We start from the raw sequence: 16450 nt of genomic DNA, 5'->3' as shown, positions 1-16450 counted from the left end.
ACTGCAGTATTAACCAGGGCGGCCGCTTGGATTATAATCACGAACCTCTGCAACAAACGGTTGAATGCACGACCGCTGAGCAATGGTGCCTCGTGGTGTGTTATTGCATCAATAGCAAAACACAAGACTATTCCAAACAAGTGCGGGTGCTAGCCAAGTATTGTGAACCTCTACTGGATTTTGCCTATATGATCGCAGATATAAACGCTTGCACAAATCAGTTGCTAAGACCCAGCTCGACTGGCTATTTCTCTTTAAACAAGTCTGGCCAATGTGGAAAAGCAAACTGAATGCATGTAGACCTATTCTGCCACGTAATTGATGTGTTCTGTGGCTAACAAGAGGACAAAAGCTCCAGATGTAATGTTTGTGGCGATGTTAACAAGTCTATCGTGCTGTGTGCCCGTTATCGTGTCATTATGCAATGTATGCTTTTTAATGACCAGATACAGTTTTTGAAAAAAAAAAACCCGGTGGTTCTGGTAAAATTCAAATGAATCCAAAATTATTGTAAATTGCTCACAACTTCTGCCAATGTGTTACATTTTAATAGCTCGTATAAGTGCAGCCCCTGGAACTGAAAATTGCTCACGAACATCATTTTGAAAAATCATAATTAAGAATGGTATGCCGGTATAAGTACAATAAATGTGCAATTCTTTTCTTGCATCAAAACAATATTAAAGCCACGTGAAAAGCTATTCAAATCCTGCTCCGCTGCCTAATGTTTCTGTGATAATTAATGTTATATGGGATGCCCAGCGGGAATCATGAAGCACTAATAACACGTACTTAACAGAGCGCAAATCACTTAGATGAACGGGGTTAGCCCTTGCTTAACACGGCGCGAGTAACGCTCCTCACTAATGCACGGAGAGAGCACGACCGTGATTTTATGAGCGCCGGCGATAGATCACAAACATTCAAAATACCTGCGCTTACCTTCCTATGACAGCATTTGTAGAATAGTGCTGTGCTCCTGAATAGCGGAGGGTGCCGTTTGTGCAGCGTGCGATGAAGCGGAGAGGCGGCTGAGCAACGCACCGACTCTGGGCAGAAAGAGAAAGAAAGAAAACACAAATGCGTGGACCCCCTGGGTTAGCCACTCGATTTCAGGTCGGTTACACATGCTGGGAAATGAGGTCTGAAAAGCACAGGCTCCATGTTCTCGGGAATGCACGTTTCTTACTGCCCCGTCACACAACAGTGTGCGTGCAATGTGATGCCACTCGCAACGTTTGCGCCTTTGGCAATAATGTCTATGGCCGACGCAAGTCAAAACATTTTAAATTCCTTTGCTGTAATTGTACGGTAATGTGCGGCTGTATACGCTCGCTCTAAATTACACACTTGCCATGTAAATTAGAACTAGTTTGTCGATAAACACCTAATGTGCACGCACGTTAATGCTCGACATGGCGTGTGTATTGTGCCCACATTCAATGCTCTCCTTACTCCAGCATTTGTCTCAGCACGACATCGCACCAATGGCCCACCAACATACTCCAACTCTGATCGCTCAACAAGGGCTACCAACGCAAGGGCAGGCTACTTGACATTATCACGGACACTATAGAACAGCATGTTATATTACATTCAAATACCCAAGCGAGGGTGGTTTCTATGGAGCTGCTGGAGGCCCACAGAATGTGGTTTGGGTCCTTAAGTGGAGACGACTGTCACATCACATGGCGGTGGCATTCAGAAGTTGCTGCTGTTAACTTTGTGCCATCAGCACGGAGAGCTTGCGTTGTCAAGTTCATGTTTACCCAACTGCAGTATGCATTGCCTTCATGTGTACACGTACAGTGGTGTACGCGGTCTTATGAAAGTCTGTGGATTAAAGTGTAAGTAGTAGATGGTCTCTTTGTAGGTCAGGGGGCTGACTTTGCATTTTATCCATCTCAGCCATATACAGTCACTACCACTTCAGGAACATGCTAATTCTGACACGGGTTTAAGCCAATCAGCGGTATTTGCTAGAATGAAAGTGAAGTTTTGGCAATGGCCCGGCAAAGATGTTGTCCAGCTCTCCCTTGTGTCGTCCACGCCGGGAGCTTCTTCAGCATCGTGTCGAACAATACTCGGTACATCCCACAAACACATCGCGCCAGCAGCTGGGGTGGCGCAGACAAGCCGCAAAGAACCTATACAGTGGTAAATCCTTCTTTATTGAACGAGAGAGAGAGAGAGAATCGATTCCTTACACTCCACGTTGAAGGATAACGCGAACCTGCAAACAGACGTGGTGTTATTCCGTGTGCAGCTACATGAAAGATGAACACACACTCACCTCATCAGAGGTGTGTGTCGCCGCAGGAACCATGCATGGGTTGTGAGCTCAGCAACTGTGAACAAGTTGAGCTCACCTATTACTTGGCAAGCGCTGATTTAATATGGGATGCTGGAGTTTTACAATTATGTAAATATTACGGTTCAAAGGAAGACACGATCACGGCAGAAGGGATACATGACGATGCATATTACATTTAAAATTTGATTTCACATTTTACAGTTGGCTCGTCTATTTTTTTAATTCGTCAACTTTTATCAGTCTTTCCTGAACTTTACACAATTAAGCTTCTGAATATTGGAGTGAATTATTTTGAAGGGAAGCTGTGTGGAGCAAGTGAGTGTTCTTACTATGCCCTTATTCGTGATTTGTACGTGGTTCCAGCATTCTCAATAGAATCTGTTCGAAATTCTAAGCACATTTACAATGCTCATGCAAGAAACACCCAAAGTCCGTGTACAAATGTAATTCAGTAGCGTACATGTCACACATTGCGCACACATACATCTCTAACATCTATTCATATATATCTAAAACATTCGTATATACATCACACTGATATGAAATGACAAGTTGGATCTCCGGGAGCACAAACTTGCTCGGGTCAGATAAATATAGACTCGGGAGAGTGCAGTACCCGTGGCAGACAAGCTGAGCTAATGTCGACGCAGGTGGCTCGGACACATCGTGAGAAGAAGAGAGGACAACCACATCGGAAGAAATGTGATGAACATGGGAGCATTAGGGTGAGAGATTGAGAGGTGCGTCTAGAAAGAGGCAGTTCGAAATGGTGACCCAGGACGTGAAAGGAAAGTCGTGTCCAGTGTGGGATGGATTGGCCCAAGCAAAGAATCTTGGATCCTGTGCTGAATGTCACCTGCCGATGCATTACCGTGCCCCTAAAACGACCACGTGGACAGTATGTGTGTGTGTGAAAATAAGATTAGTTTATTTTTACCCTTTCTGGCAATAAAACAGGTGCTAAGATGTTCAAACAATAACTAGAAACATTTTGCAAGGAATCACGTCTGCATGCAAACAAAAAACATGCTCTCATAATGTTCGCCTTTTGGCGTTCTCTGGTCTCACACTGGTGAGACGAGGCCCTAAAGAAGGCCGTCTCTGGTGTAGACCAATCAGTTTCAAAGACAATGCGTGTATAATTATAATCAGAGCATGTTTCTTATTTGCACGTTCACCACAAGTACGTGTGGTTAATGCAGACATGATTCCTTGCAAAGGTTTCTATTTGGTGTTTGAACATCTTAACACAACTGTTTTATTGGCAGAAAGGGTAGAACATATTCTTGTTTTTTCATGCTTTGATATACTGGCAAAAAGGTCCCATGTTGCAGCCTGTGCGTGCTGGCTGCAATTGCCACACCGGGCACCACGGGGATGGTCGTGAGCAACGTGGAACGATCACGACTCACTGAGGACATCATCGCCACATCGCAGCTGTGAGCTAAATGAAACAACAGAAAAGCTTCTTCCCCGCTGAAATATCACCGACGGCTACACGGCTGGGTTTGGCGACCTTGGCTCAACGCAATAATCAAGGATGTCAACAATTCACATCGGCGTTACCGAACACCTTGTCGCTCGAGTAGAGAATGATTGGTCAACCTGGATATGTTTAAATCGAAAACAGCTCACGAGTCGGCGTGCGGGAGTGGGGCTCCTCTCACGACACCGACGCGTGCGACTGCGACGGGACACAGATCGTTATGTCGGCGCCTGGAGGAGCCGTGCATTGCGGAGGAGCTCACCGCGGCGACAGACAGGGCCACATCGTGAGCCTGAAACAGGGTACATATCATTCTGTAGTGGCAGGATGAAAGAAAAATAACTGTGGAGTGGACTTTCAGTTGATCTGGGATGGGAATAAATGGAGAAAGAGGACCAGGAAGGCAGACTCCGAATGAATGAGAACAAATCCAGGAAGAATACGGCACACTGTGCATGTGTGTTGCGCTGTGTGAACAGAGTCCTCTCGTCACTAGCTTTCATTGTCTCGATCAGAATCGCTTAAAACCATGGCTCAATTGCCTTGTGATCTATTGTAGAATAAACATGTATGTATTGTGCCAACCGCACAACACTACAACCATTACTTGGTTTTCTGCGTGCCGGATGAGGACCATGGATTACTCCGCCTAGAGATGTGCATTGCTTCAAAACATTACCACGCACAAAACACAGCACACGCATCTGTGAGTAATTGCTCACAGTGTCCATCTTCACTGTTGGAAATACATCTTCCCTTAAAAAGGAACCAATGCTGCAGTCCACCAGCATTGGTTCAAGCGAGCGTGACTCTGCTGATGAGACCATGAAAGTCGTCAGTTTGCTTGTGTGGAACAAATGCTGCTGTAACGGTGCACTCCAAGAATTCCATGCGGTTGATGGGATGTGTAAAAAATGCTTACATTTATTTTCCATGAAGAGACAGTTACGTGAAGCAGGCGTATTGTCTGCTTGTTTTGTTACTTCAAAAGCAAAGGTATTGCGTGAGAACGGCCACTCGACTGTACTTTCCCTCAAGCTTTAATGAAGAAAGGATGATCAGCAGCATATTGTGTTGCTCTGTAGCATTTATCATATTTTATATCAGCCTTTTGCACCACGCTTCTATTGACACAATCTTAGCATGGTAACACCAATGCTGTGTGTGTATATATATGTACACACACACACAATACTGTAGGTGATGAACAGGCCCTGAAAAAAAACGGGCACAGCTGCGTGACCTTTTTAGGTGAATAGAATTGAAAGTCAGAAAAAGGGTATTTTAATAGATACCGATTCTGAGTGCTGGAGGCTATAGGTGATAAATTATACAGATGCTGACGCTACAAACCTGCAGGTCACGGCCTCAAATCGGGGTCTTTCAGGGTGTTATTCCAAAGGTCAGAGATGTCACCAGAATTAATAAGGCTGGCAATCAGTATTGATGAAATGAAAGAAGCAGTATTGATATGAATGTTCTCATTAAGGCAGCGTTCTCCGTATAGTGATCATTAGACATTTGACAAAAATAGCTCAAAATTCAGACTACAGCGTTTCAAAGCTTTAAATTAAAAGATCACACGAGCACATTGCATAAAAGATGTGAGCATCCGTCCTGCTTGTTTTCAGTGCATGTGGGTCACAGCCAGAGGCTCGGGATCGCGTGTTTATTCTACCCTTTGCACACGTGCGTGTACTTGCGCACATTTGTCCGTGTACAATTCGATGCTGCACGGTGCACTGAGGTCGCCAGGAGGCCCAGGGATCAGATCGCCGAGCTGGCAGTACTGATAACCCGGGGGGGTTTGAAGACAGATTTCTACCACCCCTAGTTAAACCGGGGTTCTCGAATGTTCGTGAGTTGATGGTTTCAGGTCGGTCACCATCGGCTGTGTTTGGTGTTGTTCTTCATTTGGAAGAATTCAAGTTTTAATGTCACGTGAAGAACATCTCTCGATAAGCGTAGGGCACGTGCCAAAGCGCATTACCCCGAGTGTATCGATGAAAAAAGGTCACTTGAAGGGATCTCAAAAGCGGCTCACAGGGTGGTGCACACCGTGCGGCACCACCCTGTGTGCCGCTTTGTCTCGTGACACACTGTCCATGGCACAATTGGAATGAAATTGTGGAATATATACAGGGGAGGCAAACAGATGCAATCGACTGAAGTTGTACCCTGGACGCCTGCACGAACGCGATGTTCCATCCGAAACGATTTTCCAGGTGAAATATTTCAGGAAAAAACCGATCAACCATAAATGTAATAAACACACCGTGTATATTGTGACCTGGGTTGCTAGTGCTGAAGGTGGTGACGTCTTTTTCGTATTGTGCAACGTTCAACGGTGTCCCACTCCGTGCGACATACACTTGAGGTGTACGTGTGTATGTGTACGTGTGTGTGTATGTGTGTACGTGTGTGTACGTGTGTACTGGTACAGTGACAACCGCAACGCTTTATGGAATGTCAAAGGTGGTGCTGTTAGCGATGACATATGAAGAAGAGCAGCACAGTACATGAGGGGCAGCGTTGGGGCTAGCACCATGTACACCTGGTCAGCTTCGTCTCCCCAGAGCCAATGTCAGCCATGCCACGCAGGACTTCTGGCGTTGCCTTCTCTAACCCCCCCCCCCCCGCATCTGTCCAGCGAGCGTCATCACTGGGTTCACCGTCGTGCGTGGGTCGACGTGCCGGGTGTGGCGAGGTAAATGAGTGGATATCCCAACCAGGTGAGACCCACCGAGCTACAGTGCTCTTGTTCAGAAGCGATCTGGTCACAAACAAATAGCTCAACGAAGTGGCTTATCACGCGGAAATCTAGAGCAGGCAAACGCTCTCAAGGCGTGTGTCTAAGACGTCGGGCAGCATGGAGGAGGAGGCAAACCCCTCCGACAAGGAGGGCTCTCGAGAGCTCGGTCTCGTGGGGCCCTTCTGCGAGCAGTGACGTGACGAAGACATGGCCGTGCTGCATATCCCTTGCTGTTTGACCACAAGAGACAGGGATGTGAGAAATGGCCGTGCTGCATATCCATTGCTGTTTGACCACAAGAGACAAGGATGTGAGAGTGTCTAAAAGCGAGCTCGAGAACCAGTCGTGGCCACTGGCGCTGTGAGTCGTGACCATGAATCGAATCCAGGTGGCAGGGTTCTCAGAAACTGTGCGCGAACCAATTCGCGACATCGCCACGCATTGTGCCACACGGAGAAGCCACGGCGAGGGCTTCTTTCAAAGGGGCAGCAAGAGCCTGCGAGTGATTAAACGATCAGCCCCTGGCGATGTCCAGCAGCAGCAGCAGCCTCTTCAGTTTATTCTTCCCGGCAGAGCCGCCGCCACCACCCAGTGGCGCTGCCTGAGCGCAGCAGCAGCAGCCAAGAGCCGCCTGAGCCCCGTAGCGTGACCTGAGCAAACCCCGTAGCGTGACCTTGTTACAATGGGGGGGGGGGGGGCATACAACAAACACTCTGGGGGGGGGGCACAATACAGCCAATTTTGAACAAACTTTGAATCCCCATATGCACAGTCGTGGATAGGGAGCTGTAGATCAAAAGACTGAAAAGTGTGAAACGAAACATGGAGAGAGATGTATTCTTGGAAGTATACAGAGACGCGTGATGATCGACGTGGATGAGAGAACACGCGCAGCAGGTCGTGACATCAATCAATCAATACGTGTGTAGGGCAGGTCGCCATCGAGAACAATGGTCAAGACGAACACAGAGTGGCAGCCAAGGAATGAAACGCATCGAAGAGGTCGTGCACGGAGGAGATGGAGCAATGGAGGTGGTCCGTGTGCAGACGACAACTCGGTGGGCTATGACATCCAGAGATCACGAGAGGTGGCATTGGCTGGCGGAGACCTTCATCGAGCAGTGGATTGACGGTGGCTGGTCGTGATGAGAATGCATCATGGATGTGGGCTGAGCTACAGAGTTGCTCTGAGCCCCGCCGGGTGGGAGACCCCCCCCGCCCCCATCACGTCCTGCCCCCATTTGTGTAGCCTCCAAGAAGCCTCCCCCAGGGCGCTGATATTTCCCTGGGATGGATGGAACTCCGAGGCGAGGCGTTTTAAATTTTAAACAGCCTCCCCGAAGACTTACGGACAAAAGCCACGGAGATGCAACATGACGGGGTGAGTGAGTGTGAAGTCGAGCCTACTGTCTGCGCAGCACGGTGTGTGTGTGTTAAGAACATCACCACACAGGAGTCGATACCAGTCCAGTACTGCTTTGTGCGGACAGTTGTTGTAGGAGCTGTGTAAACAATGAAGTACGTTCTTTTTTTCGAAAGGCAAACTGCTTTAGACGTAGCGAATATTTTACTGCAAGTGGTTTAGGCAAACTGGTATCGGTCTCCCGCCAGAGGAATGTGGAATTTGCACCCCTGGCTCAGAGCAACTAATTAAGATGATTCTTGGTTCTTTCGGTAAAGTGACGTAGAAGGGAAATAATAAAATAATAAACATTTAACATAATAAAATAAAATTCTCTAGTGAGAATTGTATTTTATTATGTTTTAAATGAAATTCTGTAGTGAGAATTGTATTTTATTATGTTTTATTATTATTTTATTATTTCCCTTCTACGTGACTTTACCGAAAGAACCAAGAAGATGACAAAAGGATGTTTCACTATTTTAATCTAACTAATGGTGCTAATTGGTCACTGGCTCAATCCGCGGACGAAATCCTTCGTGAATGTAACGCCAGGAGTCGTCTCGAGTCGAGCATTGGTTTCAGCAGAAGGCTCTGAGCAGGGCGGCCACTGTGATTCATTCCAGGCGAACACGAGTGACGAGTGATTGATGTTATCCGGTCCCAAACCGCACCTCCCCTTCACTAACCCGCACTGACATCGTAGCGGCGAGACATTATAAAACAACCCCCATTGGCGATACGGCGTGGGCAGGTCTCCATCCAGCAGTGGATTGACAAAGGGCTGTGCATTGTCACAAATTGTCATCTTTTACAGTGAACCATCACATCATCACGCACTCGCAAGCTCTCCCTCGTGTGTCGTCGTCGTCGGCAGACCCTCTGGGTTATAAACATTCATTCGCTAGGTTATCACAACCAATGACGTTCAAATGTTGCATATTCTCCACCTTTTTCCACCTTATAGATTAAAATAACGGTTGGGAATATGCCTTATTATGCAGTAGGTGTTGTATGCGACCAGATGTTGTATGCCTGTATTGATACCAGGCGCAATGTTGTGGTGTTTCTTTACTTCCCCGCAGAACAGTGTACCTGCGGCAGTAACGAGACTTAGAGGAATGTTCATAGTTGAATATTCCTGCAGGTTGTTTGTCTCGTCGGGAAAACGCGTGATTATTGTTTAGCAATTTCCCTAAAAGCCCATTAAAATCCAGCAGATGTTTCAGACTATACCTGTTTATAGACTTGACTAATGTGTACCGACTCTCGCTGCTTCAACGCTACTTTGTAATTAATAATTCAAGGATCATTATTGAGGTCGCTAAGGTCGCCAATTACTGCGCAGCCTTCGCACAAATTTCACGGCGGCGGAAACAGGCAACGCGAAGCAGCAGGCTGTGCTGCCTGCATCCTGTGTGATCATTCTTCTGAGTATGATCATGCTTGGGAAGACTCGGCGAGTCTTATGGCTCTTTTTCAGGAAGAGCCTGCCGAGGAGACGATGCTTTCTCTGAACAGTATATTCCAATGGAGTAAGTTGAAGGCAATGTGTTTTAGTTTTTGCAAAAAAATGTGGCACACATTGACCTACTCTTGCGGATTACATCAAGGGGTCATTCAGGTGCCACTGCGAGGCAGATGGCGCGTATCTGTGCGATGAATACTCCCGCAGCATGTATATTGCACTTCTTTCGCACCGTACGTAGCCAACTCCGATAATTATCGGAGGACAACAAACTAAACACAAAACGTGTAACCCACTCTCGGGGCGGCCGCTGCATTGGGACCGTTAATCTCTGCAACAAGCGGCGACCCCACGACCGCTGGGTATGAATTTAATCATGCAGTCATTTTGATAAAACATGTGCATGCCTCGAAACTTGCAATTATTATCACGCGTCATCATCCCTTCCACACACACACCATGCATGCAGGCAACCCACGTGGGAGGTCTTCTCGAGTTGGAGCGAGTGGTCAGCATGCGTTGTTGCCCATCACTGCCTTTTATCGATAATGAGTTTGGAAGGAAACGTTGATTGAACCTAAACGCACTAGTAGCAAGTTTTTTTTTAAACTTAATTGCCTTTCTGGTAAAAAGAAACAAATTCCAGTTTGTTTCTGCGCTGCTCTCCCGACAGGAGGGGAAGGTTACCGGGTCACAGAGCGCCAGGACACGACAGTGGCGGGCTGCACCATTCAATTACCGCAGACCCTGGCCGTCACGATCACTAATTGTGATCAGAAAATTGCGCAGTCGCTCGTTTGTGATGGGAGGGTAAAGTCGGGTCGCCGCAAACGTGAACGCCGCCTTCAGCAGTGGCGGCGCTAGGCATAAGCAAACTCAGCAAAAGCTTAAGGCCACGGGCAAATTAACTCAAGGGGGCCCCACATTCATGCAAAATACGGGCGCATCGCTCAAATTCAAATCCTGATAAGCACAACAATCTAATGAATGAGGCCAATTGATCTCTGTCATCCTGATCCTGTCTGCATCTCTCTGCTCTCGTCTCACTAGATCTTTTGTTCATCTGTATTTCTCTTATCTCCCTACAGCTATATCTCCTGTCATCTCACTAGGATTGTATACATTTAAAAGGGAGCGGGTCCCACAAACATTTTCTGCTTCGGGCCCTCAATGGGCTTAGCACCACCCCCACTGGTTGTGACCGCTGGAAACGCTGTTCTATCAAAATCGCTCGGAGGCTGACTCCACCACACGGAAATGTGAAACGTTTCTGTGGGTTATTCCGAGTAGGGGGTCACTTTTGATGGTTTACACAGGGCACCACCATGGACACTTACACATGGGATGGTGTTTCAAAACCACTGTCCTTTGAATCCACCCACAATGCAATACAACTATTTACACATTTTTTTAAAATCACACTGTGTATTATGTATATGACATTTTAAATGCATATGACATGCAAGTGTTTGGTAATAAAATACAATGTATCGCGATGTGTCAATCCACTGCTGGAAGAAGGCCTCCCCACGCAGTGTCTGTCATGTTGGTTGACCATATTTCACCAAGATGGTCAGTGAGGGTCGTTGCATGCATGGGTGGAGATGGGGGCGGTGTGGGCAGGACAGCTTCAAATATCACTCGCCACTGATGTTGTCTGTGGCTTGGAATACAATTGAGGATCACTGGGGCCATAGTGTGCTCACCACTGCGCTACCGCTCCTCCCGTATGAGATCTATAACTGGAATAAATTGGGCACATACAGTGTTGTGCATCAGAGGCGAATCGTTACAGATATAATTTAGGATGAAATACCCCCTTCTACTTGACATAACAGTGAATGTCGCGGCCTCTAGCGGCTTGCGTGTATCACGTGAACTCATGAACCACGACATACCAGTGGCAAACAACACATATTTGGACGGACGCGATTTGATGCGTGAACGCATGTTTGTACGTATGGTGAGATTAAGAATAGATAATTGATAAATCGAAGCACGTGGAAGGAACCCATTGATTACATAAAGGCACAGGGTACACCGGATTGTGTAAGAGTGAAAGTGTTCGCGAGATGACATTGAGGTGCGCAAGGCATGCACGTATCTCGCGAAGCGTTGCTACATACCTTTAGTTTATCCAAACAACAAGAAAGCAACGCCATGAGCTTAAATACGCTCAAATATGCATTTGCAAAGGCTGCCCATTTCCAAGTTGTAGTTTGCTTAAATATAAAGGTGGCAGTGCACAAGCACAGCATAACGTGTTCGCGTCGTCTGCATTGCATTGATTCAGAGTTGATGTTTTCGTTAGGCCACGTAATGATCGTACCAAATTGTTTATTGGGTCCCGCAATGAATGTTGGTACATTTCCAAATGATTGTTGTTGCATTATCATGGTGCTGTTTCTCGCCACTAAGTGTCACGAAATCTGCTATATTATTGTAAAAAAACATTCGTCAATAGCACTGTTGCCTGCAAAGGAACAAATATAAAATTGGCGACAAGTTGCTCGTTGGTAATGCAAACTTAGCACATGCACATCGCTCTGCCCACTGAGGGGTCAGCACGTTAACTCCACCATCACGCACACGCGCGCACACCCCCCACACACACCACACACACAACACACACCCCACACACCCACCACACACACAACACACACCCCACACACACACCACACAAACAACACACACCCCACACACCCACCACACACACAACACACACCCCACACACCCCACACATACACCACACACACAACACACACCCCACACACACACCACACACCCCACACACCCACCACACACACACCCCACACACACAACACACACACCACACACACACACCACAACACACACCCCACACACACACACCACACACACACAACACACACCCCACACACTACACCACACACACAACACACACCACACACCCCACACACCCACCACACACACCACACACCCCACACACACCGCACACACACCCCACACACACACCACACACACAACACACCCCCACCACACACACCCACCACACACTCCACACAATCTTAATTTAGGAGCTTTCGTGACTGCAGGAATTATTCTTTGGTTCTTTTCGGTTAAGTCACGTCTAAAAATAAAATAATAAATTAAAATAACATATTACGACGTTTCGATTGCAACCGAAACGTCGTAATATGTTATTTTAATGTATTATTTTATTTTTAGACGTGACTTAACCGAAAAGAACCAAAGAACACTCCACACACACAGCACACACACACCACACACCCCACACACACACACCCCACACACGCGCACATACACCTCACACACCCCACACACACACACACACACCCAAACACCCCACACACACCACACACTCGCACACCCCAGACACACCCCACACGCGCACCACATACCCCACACACACCACACACACCACACACACACACGCACACCACACTCACCCCACACGCAGCCCACACAGACCCAACACCCCACACACAACCCCACACACCCCCCACGTGCACGCTACGCGGCGTGGCAGGGTGAACGCCAAGGCGGGGGATGGGAATGGCTGTGGTGGCCACGGAGGAGAGGGGGGTGGAGGTCCGCTGATCTGCATCGGGCTTCAGTTGACAAGGGGAGTGAGTGGGGAGCGGTGGGCAGGAGAGGAGTGGCTGGGATGGTGGCTGTGTGGGTGTTGAGATCTGCCCCTGGGTGTGGGCGATGAGGTGTCCACGCACAGGAGTCGCACCGTCATTGCCTGGGGAAGGAGAAGAAGTCGCCAGCTTCTCGGGAGACGGCGACAGTTCGTGCGGCGGCCTCCAGAGGGGTTCGGGAGATTGTTGCTCGCTCCGCCTTGAAGTTTTGCGAGAGAGAGAGAGCGGAGAGGCACAGGAGGAGGAGAGGCACAGGAGGAGGAGAGTGGGGGAGAGTGGGGGGAGAGGGGCCAGAGAGGAACGCACGCCGACTGTGCGTACAGCAGCTTGGCGAGAGACGACGTCCTCTAGCAGTGACAACAACAAGAAGAAGAACAACAAGAACAACACGTGCACCCGGGCCAGTGAGCGCATGAAGAAGATGTCCCTCTGCCTCCAGTGAAGCGAGAGGTACCCCGCGCGCCGTCCCTGTTCCCCTCCCGCTGCTGCCGCAGAGCTCGCCTCCCCGTCTCTCCTCCTCCTCCTCTCGTGAGAGCGCCTGCTGCTGCTGCTGCCAGCTCCTCACGGCTGCCGTGCACACAGACACACACAGAGACACACAGAGAGACACGCACAGAGACACAGAGACACACAGAGAGACAGGGGGGATGTAGCGAGAGAAGCCACCACCACCACCGCCAGCGCTCCCTGCGTCTTGCAGGCGACGGTGGTGGTGGTGGTGGCTCCGCTCGGGGTCGCTGCGAGCGGGGCCGGGGCGCGATTGCGAGGAGCTGGCGCCGCTGTGCGCCTCTTTGTATGGCAGCAGCAGCAGGAGCAGCAGCAGCAGCAGGAGTAGCAGGAGCAGTAGCAGCAGGGCCGTGCTAGGTGCTAGGTGCATGGCAGTGTTGGAGCAGGGCGAGGTGCATGGCAGTGCGTGTGTGCGCGCTAAGTAGACTGCACCGCGTATTGTGTGGAGAGGTGGAGTGTCCGGGTGGGATGGATGTGTATGCATCGACGGTATGTGGCTATAGGGGAGAGTCTATAGGATGATTGTGAATGTATGGGATCAAGTGTGCCTATAGAGAGTGTGTGTGTACAGGGTAACGTGCTTGTATGGGATGTGTATTTATTGAGGGAAGTGTTACAATACACTGGAATACGGTATGAAGGTACGGTACAGTGTGTGTGTATAGTGAGTGGTATACGGGATGAAGTGTGTTTAATTGTAAATGTTGTGATACGAGCCACGTGTAGTAGCAGTGCAAGACGCGCATTTGTCTTCGTTTAAAGCGTTACGATGGGCAAGTTATGAACTATGCGAGTGTGTGTGTGTGTGCGCTTGACTTAAGAAATAATCTCTTGCAAACACTTGTGGAAGCGTGGCCATGGATATGCGCACAGAGTCTAGGATCAGTCGGTGTCTGTGTGTGTGGTATGTGTGTTTGAATGTGCCTCGTCCCCCCCCCATGCTCCCCGTCGACTTATATGGCCCTCTCCGTACGTGCGTTTACATCGCCCCGCACTCCTCGTTGCGATGTGCACCTTCAGCGTGGATTGGGTTGAGTTGTCAGCAGCGGCCGCCTGCGTGGTTATTGAGAGTACAGAGAGTGTCGCTCTGCCTTCATGCAGCAGCAGCAACAGCAGCAGCGCACCACGCTGCTGCTGTTGCTGCTGCTGTGTATATGACCAGCTGTGTGTGACCTGCTGTACGTGACCTGCTGTGCGTGAGCTGCTGTACGTGAGCTGCTGTAGGTGAGCTGCTGTGCGTGAGCTGCTGCTGGAGTGTCTGCGCCCATTGACGAAGCAGGTGCGGCGAGCCCATTGAGACTAAACGTAGCCACTCGAAGGGAGACCTCGATTATATTACAAAAAGAAAACTACAACACTGTTGTCGTTGTTGCGATTCTAGTTGGCTAAAGGCTGTCACTCTTACCAGGATTGCGGTGTTGTGATGGCCAAGATCACAACAATTCCGTAAAGGCGCAGCGCAGAAAGTGCGTGCTCATGCCCCTGCTGGGAAAAAAAAGCCTCCAGTCAAGGGAGCTCTAAAGAAGCTCATCTCGAGCGTATTTGGCCTATTTTTCAAAGTTGTCACGGCCAAGGTTAGAAACATGTGCACGTTTAATCCGAAGGCCGTAGACGACTCCACGCGTGGTAGCAGCTACAGTGAATTAACGAGAAGGACCGGAGTGGCAGAGGGCACGGATTCCACTGTGGCCATCTCCGTGTCACACTCCGTCTGCTTGGAGCGAATTGGAGTGGATGGAGCACCTGCGTTTGTCTGTGTGTGTCAACGTGTAGACGACAATTGCTAGAACATAGGCGCTGTGTGTGTGTGTGAAGCCTGTCGGGCGAATGTTGACCATTTCGGTGTTGGCTCGTGTGTGTGTGTTTGAATGGGGCCCTGACGCTGCCTGCCATGTATGCCCGTGCATGACTTGGTGCTACCAAAGCATAGAGCCGTTGTGAAGACTGGATTGAACCAAATGTGGCGTGTGTGCTTCTCTTTGTATGCCTTTTAGCCCCGTATTTGTCTCTGTGAAATACGAAAATAAGGGCAAAAGGAAACAAAACCCACATGGAAGCAGTGTCAAAATTAAAAAATGAAATAGCTACGCAACTTGTTGTGTGTGTGTGTAAAATTAGAAGTGTCTGGTTACATAGTTGTATGAGTATTATCTACTCTGTGTATGCTAATAATAATAAGAACAGTTGAGTAGTTATGAATGTCAACTTCAACAGAGCTCAAATACAAAGTTCGATTGTATCTCACGGCATATTAGAAACACGAGTGCAGGTTTCTGAAATCCCGCCTCTCCTCTATTCATCCAGCGGTGTAAGTGGGTTGGTCGCAGTTGATGGGCAGCTTGCACGTGGTGGTCGGTCAACACGTGGCATCTGGGTCTTTATGTACATTACTATGTTAAGTTTTCTGACATTTGCCGATATTTTACCATTTTAGGGCCCCATTGCAATTTGCGTGGCACCTTAGTTGCGTAAACAGAAAATATGTGTACACATTTTAATACAATCCTCGCCCTGATGTATACATTTACATGGGGGAAAATGGATCGTATTCAATAATTGATGCAAGATGGCTATACACCTGTCATAGACCATGACACACATGACATGCATGCCACTTGTAATGTGTAGCTGCACGTGGTGGCCTCAGCGCCATTCTCCGCTTAAATTGTCTGACAGATCAATTTTGTGTCTGTGGGTGTCAATGCCTCATGGTGGCTGTTAAACTTTTATAAAAGCACGCTCTTGATGTAGATGAGTATAAATGCGTGTCTGGCTCTGCCGGGCCAGTGTGGCTATTCCTCAAGTTCGTCAGCCATCCTATGATCAATATTGACACTGTTTCTCGGCTCCTAATGCTTTTTGTGGTTTTCCTTCCCA

The 16450-nt window shown here is 48.4% G+C and overlaps 1 protein-coding gene across 5 annotated transcripts in view; it reads left to right on the top strand.

The window, feature by feature from the left end:
* The first annotated feature begins 13043 nt into the window (after positions 1–13043).
* Positions 13044–16450, top strand: part of LOC144724151 (protocadherin Fat 1-like) — a 227325-nt gene continuing 223918 nt past the window's right edge. For all 5 annotated transcript variants that reach the window (XM_078603071.1, XM_078603067.1, XM_078603070.1 and 2 more), the window contains exon 1: positions 13044–13516. The gene's annotated coding sequence lies outside the window, so the exon portion shown is untranslated. The remainder of the gene's footprint in view (positions 13517–16450) is intronic.

The sequence above is a fragment of the Lampetra planeri genome, chromosome 19 (genome assembly GCF_965212315.1).
Source record: "Lampetra planeri chromosome 19, kcLamPlan1.2.h2, whole genome shotgun sequence".
Lineage (NCBI taxonomy): Eukaryota > Metazoa > Chordata > Hyperoartia > Petromyzontiformes > Petromyzontidae > Lampetra > Lampetra planeri.
The sequence above is the reverse complement of the archived record's forward strand: the minus strand, read 5'-3'. Positions and strand labels throughout refer to the sequence as shown.